Source organism: Cucumis melo, chromosome 5 (genome assembly GCF_025177605.1).
Source record: "Cucumis melo cultivar AY chromosome 5, USDA_Cmelo_AY_1.0, whole genome shotgun sequence".
In the NCBI taxonomy this organism is placed as follows: Eukaryota; Viridiplantae; Streptophyta; class Magnoliopsida; order Cucurbitales; family Cucurbitaceae; genus Cucumis; species Cucumis melo.
The window spans coordinates 23,659,386-23,669,961 of record NC_066861.1 but is presented as its reverse complement, the minus strand read 5'-3'; positions in this window follow the sequence as shown (position 1 = coordinate 23,669,961).

The window sequence follows — 10,576 nt, the reverse complement described above, 5'->3', positions numbered from 1 at the left end:
AAAAGATTTTGTCCTAGTATAAAACTTTAATTTTGGAGTAAAATTATAAACAAGTATGAATTAAAGAAAGAGAGGAAAGAAGTGGAACATATTGATTAGAATGGTTGCCATTGAAAATCAAACCAAGAATTTTATTGGATGGTCACAAATGGGTTATTGACTAGGATTCTGACCCATTTCAACCACACATCTCTCTACAATATGCTTGTCTTCATTCTCACTCTCTCTTAAAAATGTTCTCTCTTTCCCTTTTTCTAATTATATATAGTAAAGTAGAAAGAGATTGAGAGATAGAACAAGAAAGGGTATAATGGTAATTTCCTTTAGAATAATAGGGACAAAATTATAATTTCACCTTAGTTATATTATGGGGCCTTTATATATGTGAGATAATTTGTAATTAAGAAACTTTGAAAGCTTAATTATTAAATATAACTCTAAAAAACAATGTCCAAATTATTAAAGAGCTAGAAGTTCCTATTCAATTTACTATGTGTGTGTGTGTGTGTATATATATGCCCATCAAAATGGATCATTGTGATCACATGCCCCTACCTCCAAAAATAACCTAAGAAATATCTTCTCACATTAACCGACTACTCTTTTTTCCCTTTTTTTTCTTTGGTGATAGACGACGGACCTCATTTACAAAAAGAATATGAAGGACGATTCAAAATGGCCATTTCACCTATGAAAGATATCTTTCATTGAGAACATGATATCAATATCGGTTTATCAAAAAAAAAAAATACAGAAGGAGAAAAAAGACGAACAAGATAATTTTAATATTTTATACAAGCAAACTACGATTCGACTCTTATTTCTACCTTGATTATTGTCAGCTCAATCATAATCCCATATGGAAAAAGGAATAAAAAGGGAAAGGAAAAGGGAGAAAGTTAGGTATGACAATGCAAAAAAGTTACATATATATATATATATATATATATATATATATATATATATATATATATATATATATATATATATATCTTTTACGTAATAATAAAAATAAGCTAAGATTTCCTTATGAACCCTAAAACCATTTAAAATTAAGTGTACACATAAGCACTATTCCTTCTTTTTTTTTTTTTTTTTTCCCCTACATTTGCTGTCCTAATAATTCTAACCTCAGCTTAACTTTGTCACCTTCACATAGCATTTAGACTTGTATTAAAAATGAAAGAAAGAAAGAAAGATTCTCATTGAAAGACAAAAAGAGATAATTATTTAAAAATGAAAGGACAAAAAAGCCCACAATTAAAGGGTTGATTTTGCAAAATTGGCTTTAGGTTTAGGCATAGTTTTGAAGGGTCAAATTGCAAAAGGAGGAAAATGACCCCATCAACACACCATTTTCAATCTCACTATCGCACACTCCTTCTTCCTTCCTTACCCTTCACACCATTGACAAATTGGTTGGTTCTTATTCATTATCTTTCTCCACTCCTTTCAATATCATACTTATTTATAAAACTTTACTATTTCGTTACAATTTTTATTTTTAGCTTTTTCTTTTTTTTTTTAATCATGTGTTCATTGAATTATGCTAAAAAAAATCTAAATATATTTAATTTATATATAATTTTAAACTAATTATGCCTTTCTAAACTTTTTAAAATGTTTAATTAAGTCATTTTTAAATTTTGCTTCCAATAGGTTATTTTGAATTTCTTAGAATTAAAAAAGTTTGAAAAATTCAAGGTCTATCCATTTGATTTTTAAAAATCAACTTATTTTTGTTAAGACTTCTTTATCATTATTTTATTGTTTTTCTATCTAAAACACTTGAATTCTCGATTAAATTTAAAAAAAAAAAAAACACACGCACATGAGAACATGTTTTTAAAAATATTGCTAATCGGATAACCATATTGAGTTACAAAACGAGGTTCAATTATTTTTTTTAAGAAAGTATGTTTAGAAGCTTAATTTTTTTAAAAAAAAAAATTGGTCATTAAGGTAATCAAGTATTTGACCAAATAAAAATTATTACTTCAAAATGTAATTAAAAGCAAAGCATTTCTATATATGGTTATATAGTGCATATTCTTTGGTTTTTGGTTATGCTTAAATAGGAATATATTTATTATTATTAGTTATAGTTATTATGAAAATAAAGCAAATGAATTCATTGTCAAATTTTCATTCCTTTAGTATATCTATCAATTAGGTATATATTAATTCAGAATAATAAATAAATAAGAAGCATCAATTAGGTATTATTGATACTTACTATAAATATACACTTAGGCACATTGATTATGTAACAGAATATATATATATATATATATATATATATATATATATATATATGGCCACTAAAGTCAATTTTGTTTTTTCAAATCTTTATTTTAATATATAGTTTTTTTATTAATCTTTTTCTCAACCATTTTATTTGTATGCAAATTAAAATTATGTTCTTTCTATGTTCTTTTATAATGTATATTATCTTTTTTGCCTTCTTTTTGTTTTTGTAAATGTAATGGGAATTAATTATAATCACATATATTGCACAATTTTATTATTATAGCACATTTTCTATGCTATACAATATTCTACATATATAGCATAAACCATAACTTACATTAAATTATAATTTAGTGTATCAAAAATTCCATGATTAAATTTAGAAGATTCTTTTTTTTTTTTTAATTTTAAAAAAATATTCTAATGGTTTCTAGTTTCTTTTTAAAAAGTTAATTGAAAACTCCAAGTTATATATTATAATCTTGATTAATAGGGGATTCAAATTTTAAACCTTTATCTTTATAGTTAACATAAACACTATAGAGTTTAGTTGTCATGAAAGTTTTATATATGGTCAAAAGTCGAGATTCTCTATGAATTATATTTATAAAAAAATATTGTCTATGTAATGTAACGTTGTATTGTATTATTATTTATAAAAAAAGAATTGGCGTGACATGTTATTCCTTTGTTTAGAAAACTTACTCGTCACATTCATTAATAAATTCAATTATTTGGTGCATAATTGGGAGTGAACTATAATAATTAAACTAGTTATGAAAAAACACTGAACTATTAAAAAATTAGAAGTGGAAATATTTTAATAAAAATGAAAATTACAAGTTGATGATGAGAGTGATAAAATAATGATGAAGAAGAAGAAAAATGAAAAGAGAAAAGGAGAGAGCAGACTTTTTAGAAATTAATTTTTGGATAAATTTTTATTATATATTTAAAATTTTGTTTACATTCAATTATATTTAATAAATCCGAAATCAAATAATTAGAAAACAACAAAAATTTAATATAAAAATACTATTCTTTTTTTCTTTTTTTACAAAAAGAGACACAAATTGACTATTATATTTTAATAAAATTGTCTATATTTTAAAAAGGTAAAAAGAAAATATTAAGGAAAGAAATAAATGGGGCCAAGAAAAAAAGAAAGAAACTAAAATCGTGAAGGTGAACACAAGAGAAGAGGAGGGAAGAGGAGGGAAGAGGGAAGAGGGTGTGATGATAGGGAGAAGGAGGGGAAGAGATATTAAGGTTAGAAGACAGGGGGGTGTGTTTTTTAAGAAAAAGACGCGTGTAGAGTACGGAGAATAGGGTCCGTTTGCCGGCAAATGAGAGATGAGTTGCGTGGCTCTGTCACTGACAATCCACTTTGGCACTCCCCTCCATGCCTCTCTTTTTTACATTTATTTTCTTTCTTATTATCTACTTTTCTTTTTTATTCCTCGTAATACTTTTTTCTCATTAAATAAACACCTTTAATTCAATTCCATCAAATATCTATAAATGTAAAATCATTTTATTTCTTATATATATATACATATATATACTAATTTTTGTCTTTATTATTGTAGTATTTAAAGTTTTCATTATATGGTTAATAATTTAAGTCGATTTAAATATAATTTAGCCGGTTAAAATATTTTTATTATTTTTTTTTAAAAAAAAGTATATACTAAAATTATTATAAATTAAATTTGAACGCATTTTAATGGGTAAGTCACATTTAAATTTCTTGAGATTATAATTTTATTATTAGTTCATGCATTTAGAAAGTGTATAAAAAGTTTATGAAATGGCTTTTAAAATTTAAAAGTATATAATAATTTCGTTTATTTATTAATTAATTAATTGATTTTGTGTGAACGTGTCTTTACATATATCTAACTTTAGGAGTCTTAGTATACATAAAAATTAAAGTTTGGTTGCATTAGCTATCAAATACTTTTAAGAGTTTACAAATGCATTCCATGGTTAAATTAAGGACGAATTTGTGATTTAAATTGGTATAGGTTAAATTGGATTATATAAGTTTCAAAGTAATTATAAGCATTGTGTTTATTTTGATGTCATTGTAATTTAGAACTATCTTAATAAGCCAGCATTTTTCTTTTAAAAATCTTAGCTAGCAACATCACTTAAATTTGAGTTTTTTTTTTTTTTATTTTTTTTTATTTTTATATATTTATAATACACCTAAAGTTATCTAAAATTAATTAATCACACAATCTTTAAAGGTTAATTTACATTAATTTAACGAAACCTAAAAATATTTATGGCTCGTGAACAAAAAACAAAAGCCTATGAAATCGGGCAAACTATTTTTTATAATTTCATATTTACCCTTGTGTCATTTCTCTTTCATTTTCTTCGTTCTTTTCTAATTTGTTCTTTTCCAGATTTCTTTATCTCCACTTCCGGATTTTCTTTCTTCTATTTTTAAACAATTTGTTCTTTTATTTAAATCTCCTATTCCGTCTTCACCATTTTCAACAAGGCTTTTTAAAGTTACTTCATTTTCTTCATATTCGAGAATATCAAAATCATTTAAATATCATTTCGACATGATCTAAACGATCGTTTACCATCGTCAACACGATCGATGTAAACGATCGTTTAAATTTGAAACACTTTTTTCATCTTTTAAAAAGAACTACATGATGGGTTGATATGATCTAAATGATCGTTTACCATAATCAACTCAATCGTTTAGCATGGTCAACACGTACGATCGTTTAGATGCGAAGCCATTTTTTATCGTTTAAAAAGAACTACATGATCGTGTGGATATGATCTAAACGATTGCTTACCATAGCCAACAAGGTCATTTAGCATGTTCAACACAATGGTTAAAATTGAAGCCTTTTTTCCATCATTAAAAAGAACTACACGATCGTGTATCATAACCTAAATAATCGTAGACCATTCGTTTGAACTGTAGGTACACTATAGTTTAGAAGAAGATTACTCATGTGCACGTGTGGTCAATTAATCGCGTGTTAACTGATATACTTTTGATATTTTTTATTGTAGGTCTATGAGTTTTTTCCGTTTTCGAAATTGTTTTGTAAAGTGTAAATATTTTACTGATTTATTATATTTTTCTAAAAAACCCCCTTTATATATTTTTTTTTAAAAAAACCATTATATGAGAATTAAGAAAATTTTAAGGGAAAAATATCAGAGTTTAACTTAGATCTTGTGTTACTTGTTATCCTATACTTGAAATCTCATCAATTACTACTAAAAAAATTGACAAAGTATTTCAATTCTTTAAGTTAGAAATAAGTAAATGTTAGCAATTTTAATTCTCATTCATTTGAAAGACATATGTAAAAAAAAAATCTCTTATATATGCTTAAATAAATGTTACAACAACATTTTCTTTCTAATTCTACATACAGAGAAAGACCATAGATATTAGGCTATACAACGTTGTTTTAAGCAAAGAACATTAAAAAATACTTAGGATTTCATTTTAATATTTTTGTCCTTAACTTCCAAGAACTCGAGAAGGTCATCAATATCATGGTAAACTTTAGTCATTTGCATGGTCATACCCTTCTTTTATGGGCAACAGTATCTCGAACTCTATGGACAAAACTAGTATATAACTAAATCCACATTAAGTTTATATGAGTATAACAGGAAAGGGTGAACAATAAATCTATTAGTCGTGTTAAAGCTGAGATAAGACGTCATCTAGCTTATACTATGATTAACACCATTCAAACGGTTATTTACTCGTCGAGTCACTATAATTTGTACTAAAATTTTAGTTATGTTATATATATTAGTTATCTTACTTTTTTTTAACATAAATCTGTTCATCCTTTGTTAAATGAACAAGACAAAGAAAAATAGATTTTTCAACGATGGAGACTTCTAAAACTTTTAAGAATTTCTTGAAAAGTATATGTTATAAAATTCCATGATTGTTCCCCAAATAAGATAAAATGGGAAGAAAAGGGAAAGTATTTTTTTTTCTTTTTTCACTTATTTGGAAAAATAGGGTGATTTTCCTTGGTTTTAAAAAGTCAAACATACATATTTCTATATGTTTAAAGTCATTGGGTCCATTTTCATTGGGGAAAAATTGGTATTGAAAATAGTGTCATGTTTGGATTGGAAGGCATTTAATCATGTTAGAAACCAATCCCAAAGTGTAGAAATTATTATGATTAGCAATTTATGAGGAAAGCTTTGTCTCCTTTCACATGTTATATTCAACAAGTTATATTTATGTTTGACCAAAAAACCTACCACATTGAAAAGGGTGTCAAATTTTAATTATTATTTTATGATAATATACACATTATTATATTTATTGTTGCCTTGTATTTTAAGTGCTCTTGATCAGATTCATGTTTTTCTATAAAAAAATAATGTTTGTAATTCCTTATCTTTCAAGGGATTGGTCTTAAAGTGAAAGCACAATTATTATGTGTCTGATTTTTAATTAATGCCATTTTCTTTATTGCTAACTTTAAGACATAAGGGTTTGATTTTTTATATACCAAGTTGTTCATTATGACCGTTAGTTGGATCTTATAGTTAATTTTGTTAACATTCATAGATTTAAGATGTAAAAATGTTTTGAAATAATCATCGGTGAGAGTTGCGTCAAACAAGGTTAAAAAATTTATGGGTAGACTCGATTGAGCTTATAAGAATTGGAAAACAACATAGAAAAACGTGTGTCTCAAAAGGAAAAAGATTAAAGCTTTGAATTCTAAATCGATCATTCGAACCAGGAAATCTGTACCAATTGAAAAATAACCGAACAGTGTTGGTGTGACAACTTGTAGTCTTGAATGCTGCAAACTACCCTGGCATCATTGAAGTTACACATAATCAAAGTGAATGTCAAATGAAGAATATTATTAAATACCTTCATTTGGCTACCTTAAAAGGCGAAGATCAGTAAGTAATCTCTATCGTATTTAAATTAATTTACAATTCATGCATACTAACTTAGACATCATAGTGTAGCTAGTTTAACACCACATTAGTGCAATGAATTTTCACATAGTTCAACTCGGAAAACAAGACCACATTGAAAGAAGAGGATACGGATCATGCCCATGAGAGGCCCACAGTGACAACAAGCACGTCTGAATTTTTCATTCACCAAACAATAATAGTAAAGAAATTTTTCGTCAAAAAGAGAAGCTGAGAGAATTCCTGTAGTGTTTTCTTAATTGAGACAAGACAAAAGAATAATTGAGCATAGAAAGGTAGGAAGATCAATGACTATGAATGCATAAAGTATTAACGTTCCTAAATTGAAAAACTATGGAAGAATATAAGGCCACAACAACGTTACTAAGAAAAGGCTAATTGAATAAGTGTACTTGCCGTGATTATCTTCTTGATGACTAAGGACTAAATGCCTCAATTACTCATTATTACTTAGATTTTAGTTGTTTTCATTTTGTTGGAAGTTTTCACCAAGAAAAAAACACATTCATTAATTGGTTAAATTTTATGGTTTCAATGTTTTTTTTTTCTTTAGATTTTGTTGAGTGTGAGTTGAATATTAAACCATTTCTCACATGTAAGAGTTCCACTAAACGTTCAGTAAACAACTATATGTCACGTTTTGATTTAGTAGTTCATTCAAATCGTTATTGAATTAGTTTTTTTTTCAAATACAACCTTTTTAAGCTTAAATTTGATTATCACTTTTTGGAGCTGAATTTTATCTTTCTAGTCTTTAAATAAATTTCTTTTAAGCTAATTTTTGTTAGAATAAAATGAGGTTTCATAAACTTCGGTGAGTTGATAACGTTTTAACTTGACATAATTTTCAAACTCTCTAGTGTTATTTGTAACTACTACACTATATCCTATTTACATTGTTCATCTTTTATTGGCATATACACATGTATGTACGTATGTATGAAATGTGAACCACATTAGAGACATATTGTGTTAGCAAGTACGGTTAATGCTTGACTTGACAATGAAACTCATCGGTGCGATAGTAATAGTTAACTAAATAAGTAAGTATTAATCAACTAAAATATGGTATGCATTAATCATTGTGCTATAAGATACATTGATCCTCACCATTCTTTAGTGGTATGAAATTATAAATTGAATTCTCACTTGGTGTAATTTGATCCTAAATGTACTTTTAGAAATCTTTCTTCTTAATTAGATGGTTTCTTTTCTAACAGATGATAATTAACTAAGAAATCAAAAGTTCGAATTTCATTTTCTTTTTAACTTGAAAATAAAAGAAAAGGAAAACAATAGTATATACAAGGTCAAAAGGTTGTCTTGATATATAGAGATTAAAGATTTAGCAAAGAAGGATTTGAATTCATATACAACTAGGTATCTTATTCAATGTATACTTCGACTGTTAATGATCAGATATTTATTGAGAAAAAAATTCTAAAAATTAAAGTTGGAGATGATCGATATAGGACCACCAAAAATACAAAAACAAAATCTTTCGAAAAATCAAAGCTCTTTTTAATATATTCAAATTTTCAAAGCATAGAAGTCGATCTCATGGATTTATCCAAACGACAAAGAAACCTTAAACTATTGTAGCTTCCTTCTAAAATTTAAAGATGATCATGACGATATCCATATTGTATCTCTACAAAATTTCAAAGATATTCGAACAACAACTCAAATCAAATAGTTTTTTTTTTTCATCGTACTTTCATTGTCTTGAAAGAAAAACAAGCAAAGTAGAATATAGCTTTTCTTCTGTTACGTTGAACTTTATTGTTAATTAGTTTCTTTGGAAACCAACACAATAAGATTTTTTTTCTCTTTTTTACTCTAAAGAAGTAAAGATGTGAAACTAATAAAAGGAGTGGTTAAATAATATAAGAAAGTTAGAAGAATATATAAAGAGGAATTTTGAATGGTGGAAAATATAAGATCAAAAGTTGAGAATGAATGAGATATGAAAATGTTCTGTTTTTGCATGAAATTCTAAGTATTAGTAAAATTGGTAGCCATTTGTTTTATTGGGTAAAGCTTCTTTGTTAGGTCTTCATCCCTTTCATACTAAAGGTCAATGTAATTTAATTGTTCCATATCAATTTTAGAATTTTTTTTTCGGGTTGGATTACAAATTTAGCTTTTGAATTTAGATGTTTGGGTCTATTTCATTAATCTTAAACTTTCAAAACTACAAATTAAATGTCGTAATTCTTGAAATTTTGAACTTTACAACGTTTTTGATCTACTAGACACAAATTGAAACTTAGAGTTCCATTAGATATAGCATTCATATTTTATATCTAATGGATGAATTGGTTTTTGAAATTTTTATTTTTATTTTTTAAGGACCTATTAAACATAAAATTTAAAATTTTGAAACTTGTTAGATAAGTACTTTTGTAAGTTTGAGAATCAACCGGATACCAATCTCAAAATTTACAGACTAAACATTTTAATTTAATCATTTTTTTATAGTTTACCAAGTGTACAACAAGATCAAAATAGCAACCAATTCCCAAACAATGCTTGAGGTCAATAAGAGCCATGACTTGAAGCACTTATAAGTGAGGCTGACCTCGACTTCGACTTCGACTTCGATTAGGGATGAGGTCAAAGGCCGTCCTATTTGGTCTAAAGGTTTCCTATTTACACATCCACGACTCAATACATAGAATGATAGGAGAAATGGATAACGTCTAAAGAGCTCTTATCCGCATAGAGATGGAAGAAATCCTAAGTCATTAAACTTATAAATATGCACATTATTTTAATTCCAAAAAAAGAATTCAACTGTAGTTTTCCTACGTGTTAATCTCACTAACATAGACTTTAAAAATTGTGTGGTAAGTACCATATGATAATAACCAAACTAGACTCTTTTTTTTTCAAATTCCGTCTTTCTTACTCAATAAATTTATCATTGAACATGTGTACGATATGGTGAAAATTACACCATCGAAAAGTTACTATATGAAATTTATAGAAGGTACATTAATTAATATAATTATAATCATCCTAAATGTTAACTATATCCATGACAAAAAATTATGTAAATAAAAAAATCACTACCCAAAAATTTGAATCAAAACAATTTTTTAATATATTTTATTAACAATATGATATATTTACAATACTTCTATTTTTTTAAAAAAAAAAAGAAAAGTACATACTTACAAATACTTTGTGGAAAATAAAAATAAATTATTCCAAAAGTGAATTTTTCCTTTGAGTTGTACTTCTAATTTGTTGTTTCCAACCCTACCTAGCATTTAATGGCCTCATATATATTATCACACAAGTTTGATAATTTCCATCATGATTAGTAAAATTAATATATGATAAC